Source organism: Hemicordylus capensis, chromosome 1, assembly GCF_027244095.1.
Source record: "Hemicordylus capensis ecotype Gifberg chromosome 1, rHemCap1.1.pri, whole genome shotgun sequence".
Classification (NCBI taxonomy): Eukaryota; Metazoa; Chordata; class Lepidosauria; order Squamata; family Cordylidae; genus Hemicordylus; species Hemicordylus capensis.
The window spans coordinates 344,861,476-344,878,419 of record NC_069657.1 but is presented as its reverse complement, the minus strand read 5'-3'; the positions used below and the strand labels follow the sequence as shown (position 1 = coordinate 344,878,419).

The window sequence follows — 16,944 nt, the reverse complement described above, 5'->3', positions numbered from 1 at the left end:
CTCCCTCTAGCGAAACACTAAAGTGGACCAGATGGAGAAAGAAGGGCAGTAAGTCAGATTAGCCTATCATGTCCCCTTTCTGTGTTTGTGGAGATGTACAGCTTGATCACTGTGAGAAACCTACAGGGTTGTCCAGTAGTATAGAATTAGAATCTGTCTTTAGTATTGAAGAGGAAGCTATAATGGATATAAATAGACATTTTCATTAAAAGCAATCAGCCTGTGCTTCCATTAAAATGAAATGAGTCAGACGTTTGATTATCCTTTTCAGTCAATCAGTGCCTGTTCTTTTATAAGTGCAGGAAGGGTGTAAATATGTAAAACAAATATTTTGCAAATGTGAAATAAATTTGTAAAACATGTTTCAGATTAGCAAAGAAAACATACTTGACTAGCTTGGTTCCACTTAACATTTGCTTCTTGCATAAAAAGAAGGTAAACATATTTAAGGAGACAGAGTTGTAATCAGGGGTATAGCTAGATAATTTTGGACCCTGGACCTAATGAGCTAATGGGTGGGAGGGCGGAGGGCTGCATAATGAGCATCCTCTCCATATATATACATTTCACCACAAACCCACAGGGTTTTTAAAAATAAAATTCAAAAAATCATTAAAAATCAACAGACTGACCAATCTGCTACAAAATCAATACAGACTCCTCCTAACAGGTCCTACATCTGTGCCCAATTTCAGAACTGTAGGCCAAGCCATTCTGGAAACAGAAAAGGAGGGTGATGTTTACCCTTTTTTAATGAAGGCATACAATGATGGTTCAAGTGGGGGCTTCAGTTTCAGAAGTTTTTGTAATTTTCTGCCACTTATATAAGCCACTTATAGGACTTGTTTTAGCAAAACAAAAGTTTTGTTTTATTTCAAAAAATAATAATTAAAAATCATCTGATTGACCGATCCACTTGAAAATCAGTACACAGAGTCCTACTAACCTGCCCTACATCTGTGCCAAATTTCAGAGCTCTAGGTCAAAGCCATTCCAGAAATATAACAGGGGCCCTCATTTTCCTTGGGGGAAATCATGGGGAGTGGGCACATGGACCTGGACCCCCATGCCCATGCCTAATGGAACCCCTGTTATATGTAAAAGCCTATGAAAAGAGTTCCTGTTCTGTTTAATTTCTTTGGGCTACAGAAGACTGAAATGTTACTGGTCATAACTTTCTGTTATCAATTCACTTTGATCTAAGGTAGAGCAACAAAGTTTGTATCCTTGAATTTCTAATGCAATAAGATAAATTTATCAACTTAATTTGCAGTTGAAGGCCACTTTCAACCCACTGAGCCATCTGCTGTCCCCAGTGCAGACAAAAGCAAGTAAGTCCCACTGATAGGAAATAGAGTGCAAATTGGTCAATGAGAAACTGCTGGATCCCCTCCCACCCTTCAAAAAACACCCTGAAGACAATAGGCAGGTCATCTTTTGCTGCCAGGCAAAAGTCCCTCAGCTGTTGCTGTCTTGCAGAAGCTTCCTTAGGTGATGGAAGGTTGAGAAGAGAAAACTGCAGTAGCTCTTCCCCAAAAGAAACACTGCTGAAGGCAACAAGCAGGACTTATTCCCCTTTGCCAAAGTTGCTCCCCCCCCCACCAAATCACTTTTAGCTTCTTTTTAGATTTATCACATTGTTGATTTGAAGATTGGGACTGCCTCCCTTTCTTTTTCTGGCAAATATGTTGCCATCATTCACAAAAGAAACAGCAAGAGCTGTGTGTGATATATAATTTTGGACCAAGACAATAGGAGCACTCTGTAGAGAGATAATCTTGAGAACTGTTAATGGATACATGGAGCTCCAATCCATAATACGTGGAGCTTCAGTCAGCATCCACTTTCTCTTCTATGAGCAGGACACACAAGCCTCATTCAGATGTAATTAAAAAGGAGGCTCTTATTAAAAAGAGGCTTTTTATAGCCTCCAAAAGCTTACTGGAAGTCCTGCCCAATGTAACAATCATTACACATGGGCCAAGGGACAAATGCTGTAAGCATGATGGTGGGCAATTCCATGAGTGAGAGAATCAGGTGGACGTGCCACAGCAGTGCATAGCACCATGCTTACAGTGTCCGTCTCTTCAGACAAACGCTGTAAGCGTGTGGGATATGTCAGGAGAGTTGAATTATTAACATGTTGGGAGAGACTTGAGTCAGCTTTTGGAGGCTACATGTGGGTACTCCTTTTTAATAATGTCTGAATGAGGCTTGAGTGTCAACAGCTTTCGATTCCCCTAATTATTCTAATCCAGATATTGTTTATTACATGGTAAATCTGAGGCATACATAGATTTGGTTCCGCCTTGAAATGAATTTGTGAACATGCAGGATTTCTATGTGTGTATCATCTGAGTGCAAACACAACTCTGCACTGGACCAGCAAGATGTGTTTCCAACCTGGTTAGGTTTCCAGTTCTTACTAATCAGAGCTACTTTCCTTTGATCTTGTAATGTTTAAAATTCTTTTGATGAACACAGGGCTGCTACTCAGTGGGTTTGTGGTATGCAGAGCACTTTCCTAGGAACAAGAAACGAGAGTTTTCAGATCAGATCAGATCCGTTCAAGAAATGTCAAGGTTTGGCAAAGAGCTGTCTCAACCTTGTGGGTTTGTGTTGATAAAATGTTTTCTCACAAGCATTCCTGAACTGTTGCAAAGGCAAATCTTAATTTTGAAAGAGAAAGATAATGGCTCACATGCAGAGCCATGGAATGCAGAGTCCATCCATGCAAACCTCATTTCCTCCCAGGGCAGCCCCCCGCTGAGGGTCAAGGGACCCTCTGTAATGCCATGGGCTACAACAAGGGAGGGGACAGTGTGGTGTTTTTAGTCAATCCATTCATTGATCCAGGCCAGCTTTTGAATGGTGCTTTAGTCACTTTTGTTCCAGTCCTGGAGTAGAGGCGATCAGCCAGCAGCAAGAGCACTGAAGGCGGACTACTCTTGCCTATTTCATTAAAGTATTAATATTCCTGATTCAACTCCACTGTCTTGCCCTTGCATACCACAACTCTGGATTCTACAGGCAGAATCAGGCAGAAATATACCTGCTCCACTTCTGAAGCTCTGTCAGGTTTCAAGGCTATCTCTCCACAATACACCCCATGCCTTGCTGAGAGTCCCTTGGATCTCAGCAATGGCACTTTGGGAAGTTCAGCAGGCTGTCTCATGAGGAGGCAATGGCTGTGCAGGTTCTGCATTCCCCTGATGTCACTCTTTATGGGAGCCATTCTTCTTAAAGAAATAATGAAGGAAGCACTATTTCCTTATAAGTCATTCACTTTTTTCTTATTTTTCCATTAAGATCACATAAAATTGGCAAAATAAGGGGGGAAATGAATGATTTAAAGCGACTTTTTTGATGTGAGAAAAATGTAAAGTAAAATAATCAGCAACACATCAAAGGAACTGCTGAAGTGTTTTCTGAATATTTTTCTCCTTTCTTAAGGTGGGTTGGAGGAAAGCATTTTGAACAATCACATTTAAAGAAACAAAACCCAAAACTCAGCTGAGTTTAGTTTAGTAATCTTTAATCTGGTGTTTTTCTTTTTTCCTGTTGAATTTAGAAAATAATTGCAAAGGAAGTTTAGATAAAAGGTTGATATGGAATCAATCTTTGGAATCATCCCTAATTATTTATTATACAAGTAATAGATTGATCACATGTCTGTACTTGCTTCTTGCCCAACTTATCAGAGTTTCTTATCAGAGTCCAAACCTCTGCCCTGGATCTAAATTGGGAATTTTCAACCTTAGGTCTCCAGATGTTGTGGACTACAACTCCCATCATCCCCAGCCACAATGGCCTTTGGCTCTCAAAACTGAGAAATAAGCAGCATGTTGAAATGTGGCATCCCACCTCTTCTTCCAGGAACTCGTATTTCTTGACACAGGCAGATTTGTCTGTGCTTCATTTCTGCCACCTTGATGATCCACATCTTCTGGATTTTGAAAAGATTCATTAGTGAATATCATATCCTTGAAGTCATAGCATGCCATAAACATGTGAAGGATTAGGCTAAAATGTTACCCACAAGAGTGCTGTTGCAGTGGCATAGCAAGCTTACAGAGTCAAAGTGCAGCCAAGGCCCCTCTGTTTTTCCACTGTGCGTGCAAAGCACGCATGTGCCCCAAGCCACACCCCCTGCATCTGACATCAGATGCAAGGCAATTAGCTACTATTCCACTACTTCCACAATTAGCTACTATTCCACTACCACCACTCCAGAGCTCCCCTCCTGGGTACTACCTAGCCCCATCGCCACCCCCTTTGTATTGCCCTCCTTGCTGCAGCCCACATGCCCTTTGTACTCACCAGATCTGCTGGCAAAGCTGATGCGGGCAAGAGGGAAAAACCAAATCTCCACTCTGGTGGTGCGATGGGGGAATGGGACTCTTCTATTACACAGTCTTCTGGACTGCTCTAGGACTTGTCTCCCGCTCCATTTAACCCTCCATTTGCCTTGTCCCTGCCAAAGTGACAGTTCAGTGCAGACTTTGAGGCGTCTGCTGCAGAGAAGGAGGTGGAGGAGAGGAGGAGGAGGAGGAGGAGGAAAAGCCAGGCACGGGCAGAATTCCCACAGTTCCCCTGCTGCTCATTCTTCTCCTCTTCTTGGGCATTCCTGCCCACTGCCTTTGTTCCCAAGGGGCTGGCCTTTGGGGGGAGTTCAGAATCCCTAGCCAGGGAGAGCCTTGTGGAGTCCCCTGAACCTACAAGCCTGGGGACAGTTGTCCCCCTTTCTCCAATAGGCACTATACCCCTGTGCTGTTGACTAATCTCAAGAATTACACATACTCAGTTGGACCATTGACACTAGGACTGTGCCGTCATATCAGTCCAGTAACAGGAAAGTTGGACCAATATGCTAGTATAAGGCATTATCAGAAGGATTTCTGAAACAACAACAGGAAGTCCCTGTAGTTGGAACTCTGGCTAAAATCCCTGTTGTGTGTCAGAAATCCTTCTTCTCCCAATATCCCTATTAAACCTGGCAACTGGCTTGGATAGACTTTCTCTCCAGGATGACTCCTGGGGTGTTTTCTCAAGGACTGTACCCCTGAAATCATGGGTGGGGAACAAAGGTAACCCCCCTTGCAAAGGACCCATGGGCCAGTGGGAGCCTGGCTGGGGTTACCTTTGTCCACCCCCCAATTTCTGAAATGTAGTCCTTAAAGTCTGCATTGGAAGCTGGTTTGGAGAGACTTTCTCTTCAAGCCAGTTCCTGTGGTGCTTTTTAAGGACTACACCCCCAGAGTTGTGGGGTGGGGGAGGTCGAAGGTAACCCCTTTACTGGCCTGGGGGCGCATTCCTTAAATACCGTGGAGGTGACTAAACTTTAAGACATAGGTTTATTTCTTTATCAGCAGGCCAGCCAGTGTTCTGCTTCCAGTCATGGTTCCCCTCCACACATTACAAAGTGTAGTGATGCTACAAGGGACGTGGCAGGGGGGGAAACCTGCCATGGACATGGCTGCCTCGGGCAGCCTCCAGCTGGAATGCTGTTGTCCAACAAAGAATGAAAGAAACCTGCATCAACCGCCCTAAGCCATTTTTGGAGGGGCAGTATATACATAAAAATAAATAAATAAAATGGTAAGGTGATAGGAAAGGGGCCACCAGCGCTCAACTTGCCAAGGATCCCCTCAAACCTGGAGCTGGCCCTAATTAAGCCAGACATCTCAAATCAATTTAGGAATTCTCAGAAATGCCTTCTCCCCAATTTCTGTAGCTTCTATATATTGCTTCTACTACTACGACGACGACAACAACAACTACGAATTTTATATAGAAGGATGGTCACTTGAAGTATAATCTCCTACCTTGTTTTTCATCTTTTTTCTGCTTTACACCTCCAGAGGGCGGCAGGAAGAAAATGCTTAATATGCACGCAAGAAGAGGTAGTTAAATGCATTTTCATGACTCTTTTCCTGAAGTTGTGCTTATAGTGATTCATTCTCTTTTATTTAATACTTTCCCTTCAAATAGGATTAGAGATTTGGCTTTTTTTTTTTAGTCCCCCCCCCCCAAATTATTTGTCTGGTATTTCATGTTCCAATGCCCAGAGACCAACTAAGTCAACAAGTTCATACTTCTGTTATGCAGATCGACATATTTTTATGTATGCGGGGGTGGATGAGGAGGAGAAAATAAATACCTCTCTTAGATTAGATATTTTTATGACAAGTCTTTGCCTGGAGTGATTTTTTTTCTCTTGAGTTATGGACCGTTGAAATGAGGAGTTTAACATGGAATATCTTAGCTGTACTAATTTTCAGTGTATTGCATAAAGCAGGAAAGAGAGACATCTAGTGGTTTCCTTAGCATGCTGCCAAGATGTCTTGGCAAAAAAGAAATAACACCCCCCCCCCCCCGCTGCCTGTATTTCTGTTTATTTATTACCACACATGACAAAATAAAGCATCTGAGTTTACTGATAAGGACTTTTGCTGGAGAGATACGAAATGAAACGTTCTCTCTGGTGAAAGGTTCTACTCCCAAATCTCAACATTATATTTTAGAACGTACTGATTTATGTCGTATATAAGAACACACATTACTATGTAATGACTATGACAGAACATTGTTGTCCTAATAAATGCAGCAAAAGACCCATCTGCTGCCTAATCCATATATTGGAATAAAGGAAACATGGCCCATGCTGTCCTGTGGAACAATAGATAGATATACTGGTAGATAAATATTAAGCTGCCTGCATACAAATATAAGTCCAGTTTAAACCAAACAGAACAACGTTTTTGCAGTCTATGACTAAGTTTTTGAACAGGAGGAATGTATAGGCTAACAGAAAGGTTTTCTAGGCAAGAGGGGTTTTGTGGGATGAATGGTGGACTGGCACATTCTGTTCTATCCAGAATACTGTGGGCTGTACACACATGTCAGTTTCTTTGCTTTTCTTTTGCGTAGTTTTCTTGTCTCCACTGGAGCACTCTGCAATTTAAAAAACCTGTTCTTTGTGGTGCCTCCTTATCTTGCCTCCTGACCTTTCCTCCACCCATCAGTGTACCAGCCCCATTTTATTCTCCACCTACTCATACTTTCCGGGGCAAGCAGTGCATGGCAAACTAGGTCATTCCGCTAGATTTATTCTCATCCCTTTTGAGCAGGGGTGTAGCCACCTGGGTGGCCATTTTTCTCTTCTCCCCTTGCCGCCAACATTGAGTTTCTTCCCTCAGCACCACTGCCTTTCCTCCACCATCTTCCTCCCTCTGCCATGCTCCTCCCCCTCATTGCAGAGGCCAGGCACACTCCTCCCCACTGCATTTTCCTTGCCACCTGGAAAGAAACATGTGGAGGCTCCCTCGCTCAGACTCTCCAAGGTAAAGAACTTTCTTTCTGCAGGCGGGATGCTTCCTTTCTCTCCAAGCATCCTGCCAGCATGAAGCAAGCACTCTGTGGGCTGGAGAGGGTGAGGGGGGCTGCTATGTATTCCTTCCAAGTGGCCCAGAAGATGGGCGGGGGGGGTAAGTAGCATGGCCAGCATATGAGAGTGTGAGTAATGGCCAAAGAAGATAGAAAGGTGTGGGCAGAAGTGAAGAAAACTCCTCACCAAATATATTGATGTCTAAATGGTTTTCGTTTTAGGCAGCTTTTTGGAGTTTTACTTGATTTTAATGTTTTATTTATTCATATTGTTTTATGATTGTGAACCGCCCCAAGACTTTGGTTCGGGGTGGTATATAAATGTATTAAATAAATAAATAAATAAAAATACATCCTGCAATCTAACATACACAAAAATTCCTTCACAGTCAACACAGCAAAAAGGCAGCATTTTAATGCTACGTTCCCATGGATTTGAGGGCTATTCGTGGTAGAAAAAGAGGCTGTGGCAATGCAACTAAATGCAATTGCATTTTTTGTATGGCCCTGCAAATGCCCTCCACGCATGTGTGGCGGCCAGTCAATGTTGGTATCAGAGCTGTGCTGCGCGGCCAGGTGGGCTGCTGGGGAGCCCTGGGGGCCTGCTCGGAGCAGCGGTATGGCCACTGCCAGACCAGGAAGGGCCTTTAGAACCCTTAAGACGGGTTCGCCTGAGACCGGGCCCAGTTCAATTCAATCGCAGACCGAACCGCCTCTGGTTTGGTTAGCAATCAAACCGTTCAACTGGCCCAGTTCAAGTCGAAACAGTTCACCTCAAACCGGTTTGTGCACACCCCTATGCTTAATGCTCAGGGACATTTTTTCGGGTAACACAGTCTCTCTCCAGAGATAATCCCCTGCTAACTGGGCAAAGAGGCACCTTTTAATGTGGTGATTCTCTTTATTTAGCAGGGGGAGAGTAACTGGCCCTATCCACCCCCAGCACAGTACCTCCAGTGACTGTTGCTGGTGTCTGTCTTGTGTTTCTTTTTAGGTTGTGAGCCCTTTGGGGACAGGGAGCCATCTTATTTATTTATTTATTCATTATTTCTCTGTGTAACCCACCCTGAGCCATTTTTGGAAGTGTGGTAAAGAAATCAAACAAACAAACAAACAAACAAACAAACAAACAAATAATTGTGTGGCGCGGACCTTGATGAGCTTTGGGAACACATGAATACCTTTTTATTTGGCCAGGCCTTTCAGATGATAATTTTATATATTGTGCTATCTCATGGTGTGTGTGTTTTTACTGTTACTGTTTTGTACTGTTTCATGTTGTGTTTATATACTTATTGTTTTAAAAATATTTTTGCTGTGCTATTTTTTTTAATCTGAAGAGGATATAATTTTCTTAAATTAAATTAAGCTACCTATAATCCCCCCCCACCCAATCCAGCAGAATTCCAGCTACAAAACTGTCAAAAATATAAATTTGGTTTAAGAGAAGAATTAAGGTAATTACTAGGTCACTCATGAACTGAAAGGCATGAAAACATAGTAAGCTAAGATGCAGTGCATGGTTCACTGGGAATTGTCCCTTTTCCAGGATTGTGGCCACTGTTGCTGCAATTACTACTCTTAGGGTTTGGCAGAGGGTGGCAAGGCAGGAGGATAGGCAGGCAATGAAACCAGCTCTGAATTTGGCTGAAATAGGACCTCCTAAAGTCCCAGTTGAATTGGGGCCCTGAAGCACCAAGGCAGTCCCTGAATCAAAGCAGGGCTGTTTCGTCTAATCCTGCTCAATGTGCCTATCTTTTCACATGTATGCACATGCTCCCTGTATTTAAAAGAAATACACAAGTTTGCTTATACAGTCTGCATTGAAGCACACATTAAGGTCTGGATTAGGACAAGGGACTAAATAAATAGGTGTCTAGTATAGATGTCTAATATAGCCCTAATAGTAATAGAACCTCTTCGTTTAATCTGAACTTTTTTTAAAAAAAAAAAAGGCTACTATGTAATCTCACTACTTCAGAAGTATGTGTTCATCTTTTCTTGTTTGCCTTATTCAGAACTCTGTCTCCAGTCATGAAAAATGCTACATATTATAGGTGTGTCATAATGACCATGGTCAAAATATCCCTCCCCTGACCGTGCTCACTAAAGAGCTTTCACAAGTTAAAAAGTAGCAGCTCTACGCCACAACACATCATTTACTGTTTAGATTCATCTGGCTGCCGGTCTTGCTATAACACGGTTTCTTTCTCCGAAATTATTACCTTGGACTCTTGCTGAACCTTCTCTTTAGGCATGACTAATAGGCACTCAACACTGGAAATATTCAGGTACTTTTTATTGTACCTTCCAGGTTCTTCCAAAGAATAAAAAAGTACTGTTACTATCTTGTATGTTAATAAGGCTGCAGGAAGGTTCCTTTTATTGTCCCTGGCCTTTTTGAAGACTTTTTGCCATCGATAACTCCTGTTTCACACTGCCCAATGGACTAGAAAATGAAGGCTTGATGTCCTAGGCTGGACTCTGCACACTGGGGGAATGAGTTTATAATTTCTGGCTACAAAAAAGATGGCTCTTGTCAGTGCTTATAACTAGTTACATAATGCTCTTGCAATATAGTTATCTTGCATTCCATATAGCTGAGCTTGTTGACAGCTTAGGCAGGAAGGCTGCTGTGGCATAACATGAATAACAATCAAAAGATAATTATCTTTTCTAGAGTGGATTAAATCAGCCTTGCCTTGCTGTCATAATACTAATAGTCCCCTATGAAATCTCACAGGTCCCCAACTGCTTCTAATGTTGTATTCTAAAAGCTTGGGCCTTAGAAAAGCATGTGCCTTAGAATACATAGATCTGAACATCAGTTATAATGCAGACATTCAATTCAAAGTTCAGATATGGTTTTGAGTAAAATTCTGGAAGCTTATTAAGATCTCCAATATTTACATGGCACAACAACTGCTCGCAGTTTAAGGATGCGAGTAGAAAGCAGAGAAACAAAATGCTAATCATATGCATCTTTGTATAGTCAGAATGCTCAGGTGAGAGCCTAATGCTTGCATCTCCTAGGCCTGAACTTGGAAGTTGCAAGATCTAAGATTTATGCCTGATCATTCAAATGTTGTGAAACTAATTATTTCTGGTCTTTGTCCACCACCAATTTTGTACGTGCTTATTTATAACATAAGTAGATAAGCTGATGCTACCCTAAGATTATGATTTTTTCACCCTGTTTGTAAGCAAAGTTTCTACTATTATTTCTGCATTGCTGGAACAAATGTTTGTGCTGTCTGGTGGTGGTGGTGGTGGTGGTGGTGGCAGTTGTAGCTGCAGCATCAGCAACAATGCTAGTGCTTTCCCCAAATGCTACTGACTATATTAAAGAAGGGATGTGCAAAATGTTTCAGCATTGAAACATTTCAAGCACCATTTTGGCAGCCTGTTTTTCCCTTGTTGATTGATTTTCTGGAACTGGCTTCCAACTGGCTTGTGATCCTTTGGGGGTTTGGGAGAAAGGTTAAATATTTGTTAAAAATTGCCTGCTTGCTTGCCCATTTCTTTTTGTGGGTTGGGTGGTAGGTAACACTCATCATGCTACTACCCAACCCACTTTGGTGTCCGTAGGAGCTACCCATGGGGGACAATAGGGTGTTTCAGTTTCCCCATTGTTCCCTATGGCTGAAACACTCAAAATGTTTTGAGTTTTATTTCATCAAAACAACCAGGTCAACTGTTGTTTCAATGAAATGTTTTGGCCATCTGTGTTTTGCGTAGAGCTCGAAACAAAATACAAAATCCATTTCATGCACATCCCTATATTAAATGTCCAGGCAGAAATATAGGTACACAGACCAACCAGAATCACTTGCTATGGATGCAGCTAGAGGATTTCTGTCTGATGCATTGTGACATTCAAAGCATTCCACAAATAAGCTCATAAGAATGTGGCATCAATAACATGCATGTTCACAGCACTTAGCTGTGGCCTTCAGATAAATTCTAGAGGCACTTTAAGCCCTGGAACGTTATCAGTTTGGCATCTCAATTTGGCATCTCAGCAATAAGTGGTATCACCTATTGTCAGAATTGCAGAGATTCCCCCCTCAGTGCACTCTGTTCTTCTTGCCCCTCCCTGCCTCTCTCCGCTGTAACTGCTGAGGCTGCTCAGGCAGGAGCCTCCAACTTGGTTTCTCAAGTGCTTATCCTCAAAACAGGAAGTGGTAAATGCAACCATGGGAGTTTGGAGGAGGGGGAGCAAGAGAGGGGAAACCCCCCCCTGGATTGAGCAGTTCCCATTGAATTCAATGGGGCCTACTCCCAGGGAGGGGCATATATGATTGCTGGTGGATGCCCATGCACTGAACAGTTGACTTGACTGTGATCAGGCTTAGTTGGTTGCAGAGGGAACCTCTTTGTAGTGCCATTAAAAGTTGTCTTTCAGGAAGACAGCAAGTTTGGTTGGCCCTGAGGATAGCAGGGCCTGCACTGCTGAGGCAAGGCGGCAGCGGCAGCAATCGAGAAAGGATGGGCATCGCGCAAGCTCCGAGCACCTCAACTCTTTTCCCAAACCAGAGTGGGCTAATCATTCATTGGTTATCCACCTGGACTGGCCATTCAACCTGGTGAATGAGCAGCCTGCACAGTTCACATTAAAACCAAGGTGCCACACCTCTTGGCTGGGGGTGGTGCCACAGTCAAACAGTCAAACTAGGGTGCCAAAAACCCTAGGGCCTGCTATATCAGATGGACAGAAAGAAAGGAACCTTGGGTAACTAGGGCAGCAGCATACAGCTCCTCCAATTAGACCTATGTCAAAGAGCACAGTTCATAAACAACTTCAAGTTTGCCCCCCAAGCACCCTGATGTTTTGCTATTTAGGGGAAAGAAATGACTCAGCATGTGCTGAGCCACCAGTCAATGTTTCTCATCTTGAGGTTTTTTTTTTTAACCTAGAAGCTATGCCATAGAAGCTATGCCATACTTTTCTAATCATATCGTCAAGGAAATATACAAGAGGGAATGTAACACATTTTTTCTTGCTTTACCCAAAAAACAATGCACAAAAAGTGAGACAGAACACTTTGATAAAGGTGCAGTTCCCAGGCATGATGTTATATTGTGCAAACTATTCAAGTGAAGAGAATGGCCTGTTTATTTGAGTAATCAGTGCTGGACATTGCACTTCAGCTTTGAACAACATTTATTATGAGTTGACCATGCTACAAGATACAGATCATAAACCTTTATCTGCGGTCTTTAAAGAGATCCTGGGCAGCTCCCTCTGATGCCTTCAGAAACTCTGGATAAAAACTAACTCTGGATAGAATCTCTGCTAACTTGGCAAAGAGGCACCTTTTAACATGGTGATTCTCTTTATTTAGCAAGGGGAGATCAACTGGCCCTATCCACCCCCAGCACAGTACCCCTCCAGTGGCTACTGCTGGTGTCTATCTTCTATTTCTTCTTAGATTGTGAACCCTTCGGGGACAAGGAACCATCTTATTTGTTTATTATTTATCTGTGTAAACCACCCTGAGCCATTTTTGGAAGGGCAGAATAGAAATCAAATCAAATCAAATCAATGAATAAATGAATGAATTGGTTTTAACTGTTATCAGTATATCTACCTGCATATACTTAACCTGCCTTATAGAGCCTTTTCTGTAACGCACTCAAACTCAAGCAAGCATGTCAAAACTGGTGATGTGACTAATGTCACACCTAGGCTGGTTTTTATTTGCCAGTCAATACAGCAGATTTGTTTATTTATTTATTTATTTATTTATTTAACATATTTTTCTGCCACCCCAAACCTGCATCTCTGGGCAGTGTACAACAAAACCCAATATTAAAAACTATTTTAATGTTTAAAACTATTTTAATATTACAGATGCAGTAATACGTAGGAATGTGTTGGTGCTTGCATTGGATTTTTAAAAATTGAAATGGCAGTAGCAATCAGAATGAATGAAGGGATTTTCCAGCTCTGGAGTTTGAGAAATGAGGTGATCTACCATAATTTATAGTGTGATTGCTTTCTAAATAACTTTAATTTTATTGCCAGTGTTACAGGACAAATCCAGGAACTTGCTGCCTAGTATAATATTATTGATCTAGTGTTTCTGTTTGCACCCAATGATATCCTGAGGAGAATAACTGAAGCAGGAGTGGAGGTTAAGTAAAGGAAATCTAGGATCTTGATGGATGGATTGATGGATTCATTCATTCATGTATTGCAAAACCTCCTTGTGTCTATGTGCATTGCAGATTTGTTGTGTGGAACAAACCAATGTCTGCTGTTTTCCCATGAGCAAAATGTGGGATAGAGTATGTAATCATAATGCAGAAATAGTTACAAGAAAAAAAACTACTGTTTTAAGATTCATTGAGGTCTTGGATGAAATATATAATATACGGATATCTTTCATATGTTGTTCTTAAACAGAATAGGCATTTTCCAAATGTTTGCCATCTAGTGGTCTGGAGCAGGCTGCTTAAAGGTAAAATGTGCTGTTGAGTTGGTTTCAACTCCTGGCGACCACAGAGCCCTATGGCTGTCTTTGGTAGAATACAGGAGGGGTTTACCATTGCCATCTCCTGTGCAGTATGAGATGATGCCTTTCAGCATCTTCCTATATTGCTGCTGCCCAGTATAGGTGTACCAGTGGGGATTTGAACCAGCAACCTCTTGCTTGATAGTCAAGCATTTCCCCACTGAGCCATAGCCAAAAAAACCTGTGGTATGTTTTACTCCATAGCAAAATGTAATCCAGTTTCATATTTTACATTATCTATCTAAGGTTGTGGGTTGGAACAGGATTCTGTAGAATGATGCAATTTCTGATCATTTATTTATTTATTTATTTATTTAGCATATTTCTATTCCACCCAAAACGCAAGTTCTCTGTTATGTGTCCCCAGCTACTGATCCTTACCTTAGCATCCAGTAAAATGTTCTGTTTTATTTCATGTATCATCTCAACTTCCTGGTATATTATATGGTCTAAGGTAACCTTATCTTTATGGCCTTATGGGTTATCTCTGCAGATCTAGTAATACTCGAGGGGTTGAACAAGAAGAAATAGTGCCATTGGGGTAAAACTGCTTTGGCTAGCCTGATTTCATCTTGGAATTTTTATTGCACCATGGTCCTGGAGGATAAACGACCACAATTTCCAGATCTTGAAACTCAGACTTTTCTCTGTCGGAACCCCCTCAGAGACTGAAAAGGATTTACATTTCTGAAAATATTAGAGATATTATTCCATATCTACATTCACATGAAAATATACTGACAAATGTTTTAATATGTTTGTATTTATCCCAGTATACTTGTTTCTCTGTTCTGTGATCAACAGTGTGCTCTATACATGCAACATGATATTGTTGTGCATAGATTTAGTATTTCCCTCCACACACAAAATCAGGAAGCTTGCTTTTTTGAGCTGCGAGTATAGTGACTGTCATAATGCATGCTAAATCTGATCCATTCGTGTCAATGGAGAAGCAACTCTATGTTTATGTGTTTTGTATATGTGGTCTCCCAAGGATGTGATCTAACACTCTAACTGCTACATCACACTAGCTCTCTTGGTTAATCTAAATTTGTATGGAGCTATCATTAAAAACAGATGCGTGTCACCAGTTCACACCTTACATTTTCCTATGGTCTATACACCTTTCCTGTATACAGCTCACACCTGAATTAGTCCTAAAGAATTGGACAATTTGTTCAGAATTGGACTCCTGGGCCACAATGCTAGGAACACTTAAATCCAATAATTAGATGGGCTTAGCATTATCCCAAATAGGGATGTGCACAAAACCAGAGAAGCCAGTTCTGCTCAAATCCGAACTGGATTTGAGCCGGACTGCACCTCTCTGGTTCCATTCACACTAGAAACTGGGCCTTGTTCAGGTTCTACCCAAGCCAGATGGATAGGCTTGGAAATCTACTGGTAAAGGGGAATCCAGTATGGATTCCCCTTTACCAATAAAAGGTAATCCAGTGAGGATTTCCCTTTACCAGTAAAGGGGGGAGCAGTGGGTCTTTCTTAAACCTTAATTGGGGCAGGAGGGGGTTCCAAAATTACTTTCAAAGTATTGGCGGCCCTGGCAGCAGCTCCCAACCCGCCGGCTTCCCCCTGAGTAGGCAGGTCCAGTTTAGGTCCAGTTTGGGCCTCTGTGCAGGCAGAGGTCAATAAAATGGCCTCTGCACATGCATGGAGGCTATTTTATTGACCTGCATGCTGCGCAAAGGCCTGAACTGGGCCTGAAGTGGCCCTGCATACTCAGGGGCAGGCCAGCGGTGTGGGGAACCACCCCCACCCCCACAGCCACCACAGCAGTCACCGCTGGAACTTTAAAGGTAATTGTAGAATCCCCTTCCACCCCATCTAGGTTTAAGGAAACCCTCTGCTCTCCCCTTTACTGATAAAGGGGAATCCTTACCGGATTTCCCTTCACAATAAATTTCCAAAGCAGTTTGGCTTGAACCGGATCCAGTTCGGCTTGACCCAGGGCCAAACTGTATCCAGTTCTGTTCTAATCAAGACCTTCGAGCCGATCCGGCTTGCACACCCCAACTCCCAAATGGTTGGACTGTGGCTCTGCTTTTTAACATTATGAAGGTATACTATTATATATTAAATATGCATGTTGCCATGTCATTGGGTATGCTAGGAGGACATCTGATTTCAATTAAATTGAACTTAAAAATCTAATATTGGGAGCATGGCTTACTCTCAAATATAAGCGCTCTGTAGACGTTAATTTTTTGACTAAGTGCTCTTGGGAAACATTCTATGAAATGTTTGGGAAACAGTCTATGAAATGTTATTCTTTATAAAAGAATCAAGAAATTGGCTTGATTGATAACATTATCACAGTATTCATACACATTTTTCAGATCAGAGGAATTTCCCAATTGGTATCTTTATTAAAATAAAGCTTTATTTGCAAGTTATCTGAGACAATTCAAAATAATGAATGTGCCTCATACTGTGTTAATTACTATGAAAAAAACCAGTTTTTTTTTTAAAAAGAAAAATACTCATCAGTGAAGACAGAATCTGTTTGGATGCTTTCATTCTTGGTGACATAGAGCAGTGGTTCCCAAATTAGAACCTTGTGGGTGGACTGTAATGTTAGCAAGTTTATGAGCCACCCCCAGGAAAGAGGTTGACTCACTGCTGATGAATTATTAAAACTGATTTTTGTAAAGTGCAATCATAGAATCATAAAATGTCAGAGCTGGAAAGGACCTTAGAGGTCTTCTAGTCCAAACCCCTGCTCAGTGCAGGGATCTCCTATGGCACCCTGACAGCACCCTACCCAGCCTCTGAAAACCTCCAGCAAAGGACCACTTTAGAATTATGTAGACACCAGTGTTCCCGCTAACAGGGATTTCCAGATGTTGTTGACTACAACTCCCATAATTCCCAAGCAAAGGCTATTGCAGCTGGGAATGCTGGGAGCTGTAGTTAACAGCATCTGGGAATCCTTATTAGAGGGAATACTGGTAGACACTAGCCCTGATCATGGACACGTGCCCAGCAGCTGGGTACATAGCCTCACCATAGGTACATAGCCTCA

General features: G+C 42.0%; 1 protein-coding gene across 1 annotated transcript in view; it reads left to right on the top strand.

Moving 5' to 3' along the window:
- The window catches only part of THEMIS (thymocyte selection associated), a 96,199-nt gene that overhangs the window by 62,961 nt on the left and 16,294 nt on the right, over positions 1-16,944 (top strand). The window lies entirely within an intron of this gene.